The sequence below is a fragment of the Grammomys surdaster genome, unplaced genomic scaffold (genome assembly GCF_004785775.1).
Source record: "Grammomys surdaster isolate TR1022 unplaced genomic scaffold, NIH_TR_1.0 126189, whole genome shotgun sequence".
Classification (NCBI taxonomy): domain Eukaryota; kingdom Metazoa; phylum Chordata; class Mammalia; order Rodentia; family Muridae; genus Grammomys; species Grammomys surdaster.
Genome location: NW_021620995.1, coordinates 4,799,144 through 4,815,197, shown reverse-complemented (window position 1 = coordinate 4,815,197; position 16,054 = coordinate 4,799,144). Strand labels below are relative to the sequence as shown.

The 16,054-nt window shown below is 36.9% G+C and overlaps 1 pseudogene; it reads left to right on the top strand.

Annotated features, from left to right (window-relative positions):
• The first annotated feature begins 6,104 nt into the window (after positions 1-6,104).
• Positions 6,105-7,106, top strand: LOC114613132 (annotated as a pseudogene).
• Positions 7,107-16,054: the final 8,948 nt, after the last annotated feature.

Here is a 16,054-nt window from a genome sequence, read left to right as displayed (position 1 = left end):
TTAGTCATACGCTGATGAATTTATGGCACTGTGCTTCTCTGTCAGTTATTATTTACAGACTGGCTTCACTGTCCAGATTGCTCACAAAATGCAGAGTGGATATGACCAGTGTTTGGAGCTCCCAAGGAATGAGTGACACCTGAACCAAGCTTGACCTCTTATCTACACAAGTCACAGAGATCTGACATTATTCTTTAATTTTATGTTCAAGGTTTGAAATTTGATGGAAGTAGAGTAGCATGTACTGGAAATACTGTATTCATATGATTCCCCAATTGCTCTCCAAGATATGGACACCCGCACACTTATGTGTGTGCGTGTGTGTGTGTGTGTATGTGTTTGCATGAGTTTATTAACATGGACATGAGAGTACAACCTCAAGACCCATTCATCAGGCAATGTCTACTTAAATTTTTGAACCATGTCTTTCACTGATATCAATTAGCAGAAGGGATAGGATGTCCATGGAACCGTCTGAATTACTGTCTTTCTCTATCCGGTACTAGGGTAACAAATGTAAGGCATTATGATTGGATTTTGTGTGGGGGTCCTAGGGATGCAATGTGGGACAGTGGACCCGCATTGCAACTTAGATCTTCATACTTGTAAGGTAAGCACATTACTTCCTCTGCTGAAAGATATGACATATCTCATAAACAACAATGTCTTAAACATCATTAGCACATGAATACATAGAGATACTATCCAACATTTCAATGGCAATTCTTTGTATGTACCATTTTTTATCTGTCATTCTGTAATACTAACTCATTGAAAACTTTCCACATCAAAAAAATGCCATCATCCATAGTGCACACTTTTCAAAAGAGAAAAAAAAAACTCTTTACAATCCTTGTTAATTGTCTGAAATTTCTTAATCAGTATTAAACATGGGAAAACCATTTTGTAAAACTCTACAGAATTCAGCAATTTTGTACAAATACTCCTTTAGTGAAACTTACTGTTTCCCATGTCTCTCTAGATAAACACTGGTTGAATTTAAACAGCTCTTGCAATCTTACTGTTACAATTAAGGCTTAATTAAGTCTCTTTCTAAAATCAACTATCACACATGTCTCCCTGAAGGATGGGAACTCATTTTTATTATGAGATAATTTGAATGCTTTAATAGTATTATGAAAATATGTATGAAATATCAGTTAAATATTAGCAGGATGTCAATGACAATGATGTGAAAATTTATATGAAGTAATAATCATGAACTAACAGCATAATAAACAATCAGTTTTGAGAAGGCTGAAACATTTGAAATCATATCAAGCAGAATTTAAAATTTTGCCCCAGACTATAACTTACCATGTAACCTTAAACCTTGATTTCCTTGTGCACAATCTCTACTTTTAAAAATGAAAGAGGAAGAACTAACTTTTCTTTTATTAAAAATAGATTTTTTCCATAAGATTTTTCCTGATTACTCTTTCTCCTCCCTAAGGGAACTTCTCCAATTTCTTCCCTACTTTCTTTTTCATCCAAATTCACTCTCCCTTCCTTTTCCCTCCCAGCCTCTCAGAAAACAAATAAACACCTAAGGATTAATAATAAGATAAAATATGATGATATAAAACAAAAACAAAAAAATTGGACCAGGACAATACAAACAAACAGAAGGAAGGATGAGTGTCCGCGAAAAAGCACAGGGAACAGAAACAGATGCAGAGACCCATTCATTTTCACATTCAGGTGTATCATATAAAATAGAAACTGGAAGCCATTATAGATACAAAGGAACATTAGGGTTAAAATGTGAGGATAAAAGATAAATAAAAACCATATTTGTTGACGACAACAACAGCAGTAATCAAAAGTTATGACATGACTTCATGAGATAAGAAACCTCTAAAGATGCCTTTGAGGGACTTTTCTGTTTACTATCTACTGCTTGACATTTACCCTACCCTTAGGAGTGATTTGCTTCCCCAGTGATATTCTTTTGAAAGAGATCAGATTTTGATTTGCAAAGTGTTTTATCAATTGGAGATCACTTCTGCGTTTGAGGTGGATACACATGTTCATTTCTTCTTGCAGCTCTAGGACCCCCATCTGGTGCCCACTGGTTCAGCTGCTATGAGTTCATATTTTTCTTCAGCCCGCTGTGACTAGAACACTGTTTCCTTCCCTCTGACTCTTATCCTCTTTCTTGCCTCTTCTTCTGCACAGTTCTTCAGCTCTGAGTAGAGAGATTAGATGGAGATATCCCATTTAGGATTCCATTCTCCAAAGGCCCTGCATAGTATCTGGTTATGAGTCTTTCTATTTGTTCCCATCTGCTGCAAGAGGAAGCTTTTCTGATGATGACAGAGAAAGGCCCCAAGGTATGAGTATATCAGAATCTCACTAGTAATCTTTTTTTTTGGGGGGGGGGATTCATTTAATAAGACAGTAGTATTTGTCAATATCACAGCCAATTTCCTATTTCTCTGGCCAATTGCCTCTTTATTTAAAATTTTATGAAACTTCACAGAATCACTTAGTTTGCCCTTGCTCAGTGCCTTCACCTATTCACTCCATTACTCTAATAAAAGCAACTTTTGTTGTTATTTCTTTTCTTATACATATAAATTGGGCAAGTAGTCTAACCTCTACTAATTTATGAATTTTCTTTAAATATCAAATATGTCTCATGTTTTTACATGGTGCTTCTTTTCTGTAACTCCACACCGTCTTTAGACTTGCTTCCAGTGGTCATCCTTATTTTCCTTAAACAATTGCTTTTAGCCTTTGATATTATTACTATTTTACTTTAGTCTTCAATTTCTTTATTTCAGACCTTCCTGTATACCCATACTTGCTCTCTTTCAAATTTATAGCCTCTTTTTTATTAACTTTTGTTATGTAAATAAACAAACACACACACACATACACACATGCATACATACATACATACATACATACACATACAAACACACACACATATACACATACATTCCTAAATATAACCTACACAGTATGAACAGTGGAACAGTGTACTTCGTATGTATGTTTTTCAGGAATAATGATTAAGTATTGTATAAGCAATTGTTGTGCTCTTCCCTAGGGAAGCTAAAACACTGTTTCTGGTCATTAAATATAAGGCCACTATGAATATAGTGGATCATGTGTCTCTGTTGTATGGTGGGGCATCTTTTGGGTAAATGGCCAAGAATGGTATAGCTGGATCTTCAGGTGGATCTATTTTCAATTTTCTAAGGATCCTCTTGATTGATTACCAGAGTGGATGAACCACTTTTCAATCCCACCAGCAATGGAGGAGTGTTTTTCTTTCTCCACATTGTTTTATCTTACTCATTCTGATTGATGTAAGGAGGGCTCTAGGAATCTCAGGGTAGTTTTGATTTGCATTTCCCTGATGACTAAGGACTTTGAACATTTCTTTAGGTGTTTCTCGGCCATTTGAGAATTCTGTTTAGTTCTATACCCCATTTTTTGATTGCGTTGTTTGGGTTTGTTTTGTTTTTTTTTGTTGTTTGTTTGTTTTTTTTTTTTTTGGAGGTTAGCTTCTTGAGTTCTTTATATATTTTGGATATTAGCCCTCTATTGGATATGGGGTTAGTGAAGATTTATTTTCCAATATGTAGATCATTAGTTTGTCCTATTGACTATGTCCTTTGAGTTACAGAAGCTTTTCCATTTCATGAAGTACCATTTATCAGTTTTTGGTCTTAGAGCCTGAGCCATTGGAGTTCTGTTTAGAAAATATTTCCCCACCCCACCCATGAGGTTGAGGCTCTTTCCCACTTTCTCTTCTATTAGATTCGTTGTATCTGGTTGTATGTTGAGGTCCTTGATTCACTTTGGCTTGTGCTTTGTGAGAGTTGACAAATATGGATCTATTTTCATTTTTTTTTACCTGCTGACTGCCAATTAGACCAGTGCTATTTATTGAAGATGCTTTCTTTTTTCCACTGTACATTGTTGGCTTTTTGTCAGAGACCAAGTGTCCATAAGTGTATAGGTTTATTTCTGGGTCTTCAATTCTATTCCTTTCCTTGACCTCTCTGTCTCTGTACCAATAAAATGCATTTTTATCACTATTGCTCCATAGTACAGCTTGAGGTCAGGGATGGTGATTCCCCCAGAAGTTCTTTTATTGTTAATTGTTTTCCTTATCCTGAGTTTTTTGCTCTCTCCATATGAATTGGGCTGGAATTTTTATGAGGATTGTGTTGAATTTGTAGACGTTTTAGAATGAGGACTTTGTGATCATGACTTTTGCAAGCAAATGGATAGAACCAGAATATATCATTCTGAGTTATGTAACTCAAATCCTAAAGACATGCATAGTTTGTCCTCACTAATCACTGGATATTAGCCAAGAAAAGTACAGAATATCTAAAATAAAAAACAAGAGAGCTCAAGAAGCTTAAAAAGTAGAAGAGCACAAGTGGAGATGCTCCAATCCCTTTTGGAAGGGAAAAGAAAATAATCAAGGAGAGTAGAGGGAGGGAGGGTTCTGTGTTGGATGGGGAGAAGTAGGGGGAAGGGGAACATGATCAGGTAGAAGGTAGGGGACAGGAGATAACCCCTGAGGGCCAGCAGAAAAAATGAAAATATGCAACCTCAGGAGGTGGGAGGGAAGGAGACCCTCTAGAAATCACCAGAGACCTGGGACATAAGAGAATTTCAGGACTCAAAGGGATGGACTTTATATGAAATTCACAACAGTGGGGAGAGGAAACTTGTAGAGTCCAACTCCAGGATAAAGACAGGGTATCAAGTGGAGGGATGAGGTTGCCATCCCATAGTCAAAAACTCTGACCCAGAATTGTTCCTGTCTAAAAGAATTGCAGGGAGAAAAATGAAGAAAAGACTGGGGTGAAGGTGGTCCATTGACTAGCCTAACTTGGGATCCATCTCTAGGGGAAGCTACAAGGCTTGACACTATTACTGTTGCTATTGTATGCTTACAGACAGAAGCCTAGCATGGTAGTCCTCTGACAGGCTCAACAAGCAGCTGACAGAGACAGACACAGACAGACCACTTATACCCAAAAGAAGTTCAGATATTAAATGCATTTATTCCAGAATCATTCAATATTTACTTAAAAAATAAGAACATTTTATTGCATAACTACCACATTTCTCTATGCTCCTTGTTACATTATTTTTTATCTGTATGACAGAGTCCACTATTGTATTTTGACATAACTTTTATAATTAATTTGTTATAAAATTTATATCACAAAAATATTTGAAAATATAACATGAGAACCTATACCATTTTAAAACAGTTAATTGGCTCTCTGTTCCTCCCAGTCTCAGAGACAGTCACATCTTCTTTTTGGTCTGGATATTTTATTTATTTACATTTCAGATGTTTTCCTTTTTCCCCATTTCCCCACCCAGAAACCCCTTATCCCATCCTCCTCCTCCTATTTGCTTTTATAGCATTTTAATCACAAGCAAGTATTAAGGTTAGTTCTAGGTTGAGGAGCTAGCAATATAATAGATGAAATAGTCAAGAAACAAGCAAAACAATATACACAAATAGTCAAAGAACAAGCAAAGCAATAAACAAAGTCCTGTGATCACTTCTGCGGTCACTGTTTCTAAGGGCTATCATTATGACCAAAATATCTGAGCCTACTTCTCTGACCTAGCCCAAAGTCATTTTCATTCCTGAAGCCTACATCTGTTTTCTAGCCTAATGTCAGATTCCTGCTAAGCATCCCCTTTCCTTGTCCTTGGCTACTGTCAGATTCCTCCCAAGCAGCCCCAAAAGCTCTCCACATCTCCCCCTTTTTTATTTTATAAACAAGACTGGGCCTGTCTTAGGTCATTCTGACAAGAATGCCTTTTTTATCCATCGTGGAATATGCATTATCAAAAGTAATGCACTTCTGTCTTAGGTTGTTAAGGCTCTGTGCACACTCTTACCTGCCCTTGGCTTGCCAGCCTGTTAAATTAATAATTCTGTTTAGGGGTCCATTTTCAATTACAAGTCATGTACTTTGGCTGCCAACTGTTAAGACAAGTTTTAACACAATGGGCAGGAATAAAAGTATTCCCAGGACAAAAAGGGCTAGTATGACTAAGCTATATAGTAGTTTATTCTTGTACAATGCCAGACTCATCTCATAGACAAGATGGTGAAGGTTGGTGTGAATGGATTTGGCTATACTGGGTGCCTAGTTGTCAGGGATCCCTTCTGTTCTGCATCTGGCAAAGTGGAGATTGATGCCATCAAGGATCCCTTTATTGACCTCAACTACATAGTCTACATGCTCTATTATGACTCCACCCATGGTAAATTTAACCGCACAGTCAAGGCAGAGAATGGGAAGCTTGTCATCAATGAGAAGCCCATCACCATGTTCCAGGAGCAAGATTCTGCTAACATTAAATGGGGTGATTCTGGTGCTGAGTATGTCATGGATTCTACTGGTGTCTTCACCAAGTGGACAAGATGCTGGGCCCATTTGAAGAGTGGGGCCAAAATTGTCATCATCTCAACCTCTTCTGCCGATGTCCCTATTATTTGTGTTGAGTGTGAACAATGAGAAATATGATAACTCACTCAAGATTGTCAACAATGCGTCTTGCACCACCAACTCCTTAGACCCCTGGCCAAGGTCATCCATGACAACTTTGGCATCATGGATGGGCTTATGACCATGGTCCATGCCATCACTGCCACTCAGAAGACTGTGGATGATCCCTCTGGAAAGCTATGGCATGATGGCCATGGGGCTGCCCAAAGCATCATCACTGCATCCACTGGTGCTATAAAGGCTGTGGACAAGATCATCCCAGAGATGAAGGGGGAGCTCACTAGCATGTTCTTCCATGCTCCATTGTATCTGTTGTGGATATGGCACACTGCCTGGAGAAACCTGCCAAGTATGATGACTTCAAAAAGGTGGTGAAGCAAGCATCTCAGGGCCCACTAAATGGGCATACTGGGCTACATTGAGGACCAGATTGTCTCCTGAGACTTCAACAGCATCCCACTCTTCCACCTTTGATGTTGGGACTGCCATTGCTCTCAATGACAACTTTGTAAAAAGTTCATTCCCTGATATGACAATGAATATGGCTAAAGTAGCATGGTGGTGAACCTCATGGCCTACATGGCCTTCAAGGAGTAAGAAGCCCTAGACCACCCACCCCAGCAAGTATACTAAGAGCAAGAGAGAGGTCCTTGGTTGCTGAGGAGTCCCTGTCTCAATTCATCTCCCAACACTGGACATGTCCCTCACAATTTCATCCCAGAAGCCCATAATAACAGGAGGGGCCTGGAGAGCCCTCCCTACTCTCTTGAATACCATCAATAAAGTTTGCTGCACTAAAAAAAAACAGTTAAGTTTGTGTGTGTGTGTGTGTGTATGTATGTGTGTGTGTGTGTGTGTGTGCACCTGCGCACATGCATGTATGGGTGTGAGTATGTGTTCATGTGTACTTGTATGTTTATATATGTTTGTACATATGTTTATACATGTATGTGTTTGTATTCATGTGTATCTATGTATGTATGTGTGTGTGTGTGCACGCGCACCTGCGCACAAGCATGTATGGGTGTGAGTATGTGTTCATGTGTACCTGTATGTTTATATATGTTTGTACATGTATGTGTTTGTGTTCATGTGTAACTATGTATGTATGTGTGTATAACTGATGGTGGTAAGAAATATAATTTTTACTTACTTGTTCTCACTCTCAAAACAATCTAAGACAGCTAATTAATCAGCTATAGTGACAGAACCTACTCTGTTTCTTACCAAATTTAAAGATTACAAGGTTTGTTCCAAATAGCCATTGCCTACAGTGTTTAAACTTAAACATCTAACTGTACCCCAACATTTCCAAGGGCAGGTAGTGTTTCTCTTTACTCCTTTCCTTAACATTTCTGCTTATCTCCAACTCAGCATTACTGCATTTCTCCAATACTGGTAAACAACAATGAAGTAAACTTGGAATTATCCCTGCTTTAAGGGGTTCTTAGGTGCCAGATCACATGGAAAATGATTCCACTTAAAGTAAAGTCTCTTGGGTGCAGGATTGTTTCTGTTCATTCTCCTTTTCCCAGTGTCTAGAGTCTAGCTAAATTAACTTAAATCAAGGTACCAAGTATGGTATCTATAAAGTTACACTCTGATATAAAGGAAAATTACTTTCTGATATTTAGCTTATCATCACATACTCTGGAAAGAGGAGGTTATGTTAGAATGTCAATAATTTTAACATTGAAAAGCATTCGTCTAAGGAACAAAGCTGGAAGATGTCTGGAAAATGTATGACACGAGCTCTAAAACTAAAGAAATTTAACCGTAATTCACATTTCTAGTCCAAACCTTCATTTTTTATTTATGAATTACCTATTCATAATGCCTGACTTCAGATGTTTTCAGGGTGGGTAGATGGTTGAGTGTTGATTTTATTAAAGTAGATGACTGTAAAACATGTTTCTGAAAATCACACTAACTTGGAAATGGTATTTTAATGCTCTTGGCTGAATTCTGATGTTTAAACCTAATGTTTGAAAGCAATAAGGTAGAAAACATACGTATTTCTTAGTTGTGGTGTGCTTTACTCTGTCAGAACATACGTGACTAGCCTTTCAAAATGTCAAGTATCGCTTGCATTTTACTACCTATATAGCATTAGCTACCTAGATGTGTGTTCATTACATATGTTATCCAGTAACAACTGGTGTCTACTAATGGTTTTTTCATTGTTTAATGTGAGCACATTTTTCAACAAATATAATTTCTAACTTTCTCTATTATTGACCCCCAAAACTCCATGCTATTCAACAGGTGCCCACTAGAGACTTAAAGTATATTGATGACTAGGGGCAAAAAAATGAGGGGAAATACAATTCTAGTACAATAAAATAAAAATATCTCAAAAAACCAGTTTTATTAGTCAATTGATGTTGGTATTTGCATGATTATTCCTAAAATGCAGGTATAGAATGGAGAACATGAAGAATTCTTCAGTCATTCTCAGAGTATAAAAATATATTGTGCATAGATAGATAGGTAGGTAGGTAGATAGATAGAGGTGAGATAGAGATAGAGATAGAGATGGAGATAGAGATAGAGAGATAGAGACAGATAGGTAGATATAGATAGATATAGATAGATATTGTGTGAGTGTGTGTGTGTGTGTGTGTGTGTGTGTTTACAGCACACACACAGTACATAGATTTTGACAGGTGCTTAGTGTTTCATCAAGAAAAAAATCAATCTTAAGCAATATAAGTAAAGCATTTACTGACTTTAGATATGTACTGAAAATTTTATATGGGTAAAGGTTTAATGTGGATAAAGAGGTTAAGACACTCTTCATCTACTTAATATCTTATTTATGGTGGATAGAAAAATACTGTATTATTTTCAGTAAAGTTTTAGGCATATTGATATTTCACTTAATACATGTTCTGCATAGTCTAAGTCTACCAAATGCAAAGACTGTGTGGAGTTGCTTCTACAACCCACCACACACTCTGCTATGCCTGTTCTTGGAGTGGTTCCCAGAACTGACAGTGTCTTCAGTAGGAGTCACATACACAGATCTCAGCAATGAAACTAGTTGAGGGACAGGATGTTGTTACAAAGCGAAAATCTGTAAAATGTTTCAAATATCAGTGACAGCCAAAGGGAAAAAGAAGTGGCAGTTAATCAAATGTCAAAGCAGCATCGTGTAAAGCCAGTTCTGTCCTCGGGAAAGTACATGTGGTTCTTTGTGCTTGAATCAAGCTTCATAGTCTGAGGATGAAAATATATGACGCATGTTACTCAAAGAGGAAACTTTAATCAAGTGCCAAATAATGACAGCTTATTTTTTTTAAAGAATGAGTTTAAGAGGAAAAAGATGTGTTTACATTTCTAGAAATGTAATAATAGAAAAAGTGAAATATAGTTAAAAGTGGTTTTTGAATGTTTACATTTTGATTAATTGAATTCATTTTTAAAAAGCTCAAATTATTTCTTAAAAAAATGTGAATCCCATTATGTCCCCTCCTCTTTTTTTTTTTTTTTGAACACTGTCATGGCTGGACAATGCCTTACATATGTCAAGGCTTACATCATTCCCAGCATCTCTGAACTTATAAGCTCTTCACCCATGTTTCTCATGCACATAGTCTCCTTTATTACCCCACTAAAGTGTCTTCAGTGCCTGATTCTGGCTGGGATCTGAGGCCATGTACGTGGAAACCATATAAAGGAGACTCTTTCCTTCCTTGTTAAACAGATCATTATGTATCCACTACCTTAATCATTACTTCGTTCGACAAAAGAATCAGTTCAGCTGCTCCACTATCAGAACTCTCAGAAAGTTATTTCTTTGTATGTTGCTACCATTACACTTTGTCCAGAAGGACAGGTGCTCCATGTCACTGTTGTCTACTGCACTATTTCGTGAATCAAGAAAACTCATAACTGTTTTCTTAGTGAATAAATAATGAAAATAGTGGGTCAACATTTCAGAATAAACAAGAAAATTGCTGGATGAGCTACTGCAAATGCAATGAAAAGGTAATCTATCCTAAGTAAATTAGAGCTCCCAGATACAAATTGATTTCTCATTCTGTGTTTAGGAAGCTTTTTAGGACCCCACTAATCATTATGGTTCACAGTGACAGCTCTGTATGGTATGCTATCTTTCTAGTATCCTATCTTTCAAGAAGCAGAATAAATACAGGAGAGACTTCAACCTTTACAACATATTGTCTAAACCAGCATACTGTGCAAAAGAAAACAAACACCAGTACTTGCTATATTAACTCTCAGATTGTTAGCACTCACAAGTACCAGAAGAAGAAAAAAAAATACCCAAAAGGATGGCTTTTAAAAATACACAAAATAATAATTTCTGCAATAAAGATTTCAAAATATTCTGGATACATACTGCTGTGCTGGCCTGTGGGGTTGCTTTTTGTGAATCCAAATTTCACAAAGATTCTAAAACAATATAAAAGCTATTAATATTCCAGTATTAATAAAAACAATTGAACACTGTTATCTAAATGTGCTGTCTTAAAAGTTTCAAGTTAAGCACTCTATGCTGCTTATTATTTACATAGGGACCTGCTTACTGTCATAAGAGCTAGAGGCTTTAAAGTTCAATTAACAAGACAATTAATCATCATCAAAAGTGTTAACAAAGTACAATGAGAGAAACAAAGAAAGTATGAGAGCAGCTGTAATGGATAGATAGCATTAACAACAACAACAAAAAACTATAGACATTCGACAGAAGTGACAACAACCTTACAGAAGATAGTTTGTTGAGCTATCTATTTCTTGAAATCAAACTTTTGTCAGAGGTTCAGGATTCTGCAAGATTAGTATAGAATCAAACATATAATTTAATGTATCAACCAGAACAACCAGAATATATACAAATGTGTCAAAGCATTTTGAAACAGCTATGCCTTCAACATTACTTATTAATAAAATGTCTGTAATCCTCAACACTCAAGTGCCTCAGAACTAGGTTTTGTTAGAAGTGGTCCAAATGTGCGAAACCTTTAAAAAAAAAGCTCAAAGTTACAATTATATAGTTCAAAATTACATGTCATTTATGCTATATTTGATTAGTTGATACATATGTTTTACTGGAAGTTTAAACCTAGTAATTAATAATGTTAAGAAGGCTCTAGGCATTCATAATAACCTCAAAACTATTATTGTATTTGACTTGAAAATTCTTAATTTCAACTTAACACACTATAGACATTACTGAAGTAAAATAAGTAAGGCTCTCTATGCCATATTTGTCTGTATTTGTGGAAACATAAGTGGGAAATGTGGTACGTATATCTGTGCTGAGATTAAAATATAATTTATATATATATATATATATATATATATATATATATATATATATATATAATAGGCTAATACATCTTTAGCTGCTGTGCAGAATAACTATGTAAAGTTAATATATAGTTTTAAGATGTTACCTTATAACTAACTCTTGACCAGTTTGTTGTCCAAACAAAGGTCACCTTTACTTTTCCTCCCTTTGAGATATAGAAAATATGGGAAAGATGTGGGTCAATGAGTAGAAGTGGGTTGCATCCATTTCCCCTCATGTATCATGTACTGGCTGATAGCTATTATCCATAGGTTCATGTGCCAATGATTCAATCCTTCAGTTGTCATTGTTATAGTGGTAGAACCTTTGACAGATAAGGCTTAGTAATATGTAGTTAGATACTAAGAGCTTTGTTTTTACAAATGGATTAAATTATTTCAAGGGAGTAGGGTCAGATCTCCTGAAGTTCTCAGTCCTTGGGTGAGCAGGTGGCTATAAAGCACAACCACTCTACTTTCTTAGCATTTATGAAGCAGACCATTCTTTTGCTTGTTCTCTCTTGTAGTATTACTCAGGCATAAAATCCTTACAAAGATGCTGGCACCATGCTCTTTGTATAATCATCTGCTACAATCATGAGCCAAATGAACCTTTTTCTTGACATGCTATCTAGTATCAGTGATTTTTGCTATAACAATACCCAATGGATCAAGATATCATTCAAACAAATGTTGCATGGTTACAATGGAGAAGCTATTCCAAAACTTATTTAAACTAACTATTAAAATCCTATAATTTCCTAAAGTTATTTAAGGCATCTCAACATCAAAAATTGTTACACTATAAATCTATAGTTTTTCTATAGTTATTTTAAACATCTCAACATCAGAAATATATTATTCATTTTACAGGTAACAGAATAAGAAAAGGGGACAATAGTTTTCTTTTACATTGCAGTATTTATTAACTCACTTCATTTATTAGGCATGAACAAAGAAGCTAATTATTCCAATGAGAACTCTTCACAACTCTATGACCATATCAGAAGTAAGAGTAATATGCAGTGAACAGAATCAAGAAGTTGGTGACAAAAATTTCTATGGAGCCATGGCCAGCTTCTTCCTAGCGCCTCCCTGATACTTCATTGTGTTTTGATATTTTTTCTTATCTTTGTAGTTAGTTTAATCACACTTTCTTATATTTGAGAGATCCTAAGTGGCATATGGTATATAATGTATTTAATAAAAGATAAACTGAGTCCAAGATGTAGATCAAGAATACACTGGTCAATGTTTAGTTTCTTTGGGTCTTTGAATTATAGCATGAGTATCCTGTACTCTTTGGCTAATACCATGCGTGTCCTTTTGGGTCCGTGTTACCTCAGAAAGGATGATATTTTCAAGTTACAGTCATTTGCCTGCAAAATTGATGATGTTCTTGTTTTTAATAGCTGGGTTGTATTCCACTTTGTAAATGAACCAAATTTTTTTTTGTTATCCATTAATCACTTGAGGGACATCTGGGTTGTTTCCAGTTTCTGGCTATTACAAGTAAAGCCTATGAGCAAGAAAGGCCCAAGCAAGGATGCTTGAATCTCACTTAGAAAAAGAAATAACATAGTCATAGGAAGTAGATGGAGGGAGGAATAAGGAAGGGAATTGGGTTGGGGGTGGGGAGTTGAGGTGTGTAGAGAGACAGGAGCAGTGTCCAGAAGGCCAGGAGAATGGAATGCAAATTGAGTATTGTGGTGGGAGCATCACAATGATATGCCAGGCATCTGAAATGGGAGAGCTTCCAGGAATCTATGAGGGTGAGTCTAGCTCAGACTACTAGCAGTAGGAGATATGATATCTGAAGTGGCCCCTTGCTGTAGCCACACAGGACTACCACTGAAGGGATAAGGGCAACAAGCCACTTACAAAACTTTCGACTCAAAATTTGTCCTGTCTATAAGAAATACAGAGACAAAGATGGAGCAATGACTGAGGGAATGGCCACTCAAAAACTGACCCAACTGGAGACCCATCCCATGGGCAAGCTCCAATCCCTGACACTATTAATGATATTCTATTATGCTTACAGACAGGAGCCTAGCATAACTGTCCTCTGGGGGTGGGGGGGGGGCTCCACCCACCAGCTAGCAGAAACAGATGCAGAGAGCCAGAGCCAAATGTTGGATGGAGCTCTGGGAGTCTTGAGGAAGAGTTAAAGGAAGTATTGTGAGACCCAGACAGGATAAGACCTTCAGAGTAAGACCAATAGAGTCAACTAATCTGGACCCTTTGAAGCTAAACCCCTAATCAAAATGCATTCATGGGATGGACTGAAGCCCTCTGTATACATGTGTAGATGTGCAATGTGATCTTCATCTTTTGCTTGCCTGTGGATCCTGTTTCCCTAACTGAGTTCCCTGTCTGGCCTCAGTTAAAGAGGATGTACCTAATCCTGTATAGACTTGATATGCCAGGGTGAAGTGATGGCCGAGATGAAAGGCTCTCCAGTCTCAGAGGAGAAGGGAAGACAGAATGGGAGATGTAACCATGTGAAGGTGGGACCAGGAGTCAGGGATAGAGATATAAATTGAGTGAATAAATCAATTATTGGAAACAAAACTGTACAATGTTGTTTCTGTCATTAAAGTTTGCAAGCAAGAAAAAGAAGACAAAATAAAAATTATATATTTCAACCCTAGTCCAATTATTACAAATGAATATAAAATTATAATTAAATCTTTTAAGAATTAGGCGTAATGACTTTAAGCAATAGCACAGCAAAACACTTTCCTACCTAATTTTTCTCAAAATGTTAGGTTGTGACTCTTGAGTCTCACTTAAAATACTTTTCTTTTTCTAGCTAAGACTTTTGTATAAATTAGCCTGTTCAGAAGCCAATGAGGACTCACACTTCAGGCATCTTTGTAAATGTTACTTCAATTACTCTTGATTTATCAAGCTCTTTATACACTCAATACCTTTTATCACTAATCTGTAAGCATTTAATATTTTTCCTGTCTCCATCTACAGTCATAAGTTTATAAATTCTGTGTTGATGGGAACTCACTCTGTATTAAATTATAAAGAAAGAGAATGGTGTCTGGCTCACAGTAGGCAATCAATGAATATGTGTTGACTAAATGAGTGAAGAAGTTAATAAATGAATAGTTTATAAAAATAACATGGGTTACTTGGTTTTGTAACAGCCTCCTGGATAATATTTGGAGGGTATTTTTCTATTAAAATCCCAATTTCATATTAGTAGTCAGCCTGAAACCATCTGCATAAAATATCTTTCGTTAATTTTCTGTTCTTAAGTTCAGAGTTATTTTTATAGTGGCAGGTAGGTCTATAGAGAGTTTTTACAAGGAAAAGAATGAGTCTAAATAAGACAAGGATTGTCATAGAGATGGCTCTAAGTGGCCTGTTATTCTATTTCAACCAAGAAATTAGACTCCATCATTTCCTGGATAAATAGCTTGGAAATTTCAAAGCTGTGAGTTTTTCTGTTTACTTCACCTTACCTGTCAATGGGAATCACAAGCATTTAACAATATAAAGACTGTAAGGCACGTGCTGACACCCATTTTACATCTGCAATTACTTAACTTTAACCCCATGGGAATCATATTGACTATAAACAGCCCAACACAATGCTCTTTTTATTTAATTTTAAAAATTTATTTATTTATTTACATCCCACATGTTGCCCCCCTCCTGGTCCACTATCACTGAGTCCTTCTTCCCATTCCCCCTCCCCTTCCTCTGTGAGAGGGTACCCCCAACCCATATCCCCCTTCCCTGTCCATCAGGTCTTTGCAGGATTAGGCACATCCTCTTCCACTGAGGCAAAACAAGGTAGTGCTCTGCTACTACATATGTGCCTGGTGTCTAGGTCCAGCCCTTTTAAGCTCTTTGGCTGGTGGCTCAGTCTCTGAGAGCACCCAGGGATGCAGATCAGTTAACACCATTTGTCTTCCAGTGGAGCTTCTATCTCCTCTGGGTCCTTCAATCCGCCCCCCTCCCAACTGTTCCATAAGGATCTCATATCTTAGTCTAAAGTTTGGCTGTTAGTTATCTGTTTCAATTCATTCCTGGGTAGAACAGCTCAGTGGACAATTATGGAAGGCTCCTGTCTGTAAACATAAACAGAGTATCATTAATAGGGTCAGAGATTGGTGCTTGCCCATGGCATGGGTCTCAAGTTGGGACAGTTATTGGTTCACCATTCCTTCATTCTCTGTTCCATTTTTGTCCCTGTGTTTCTTTTAGACAGG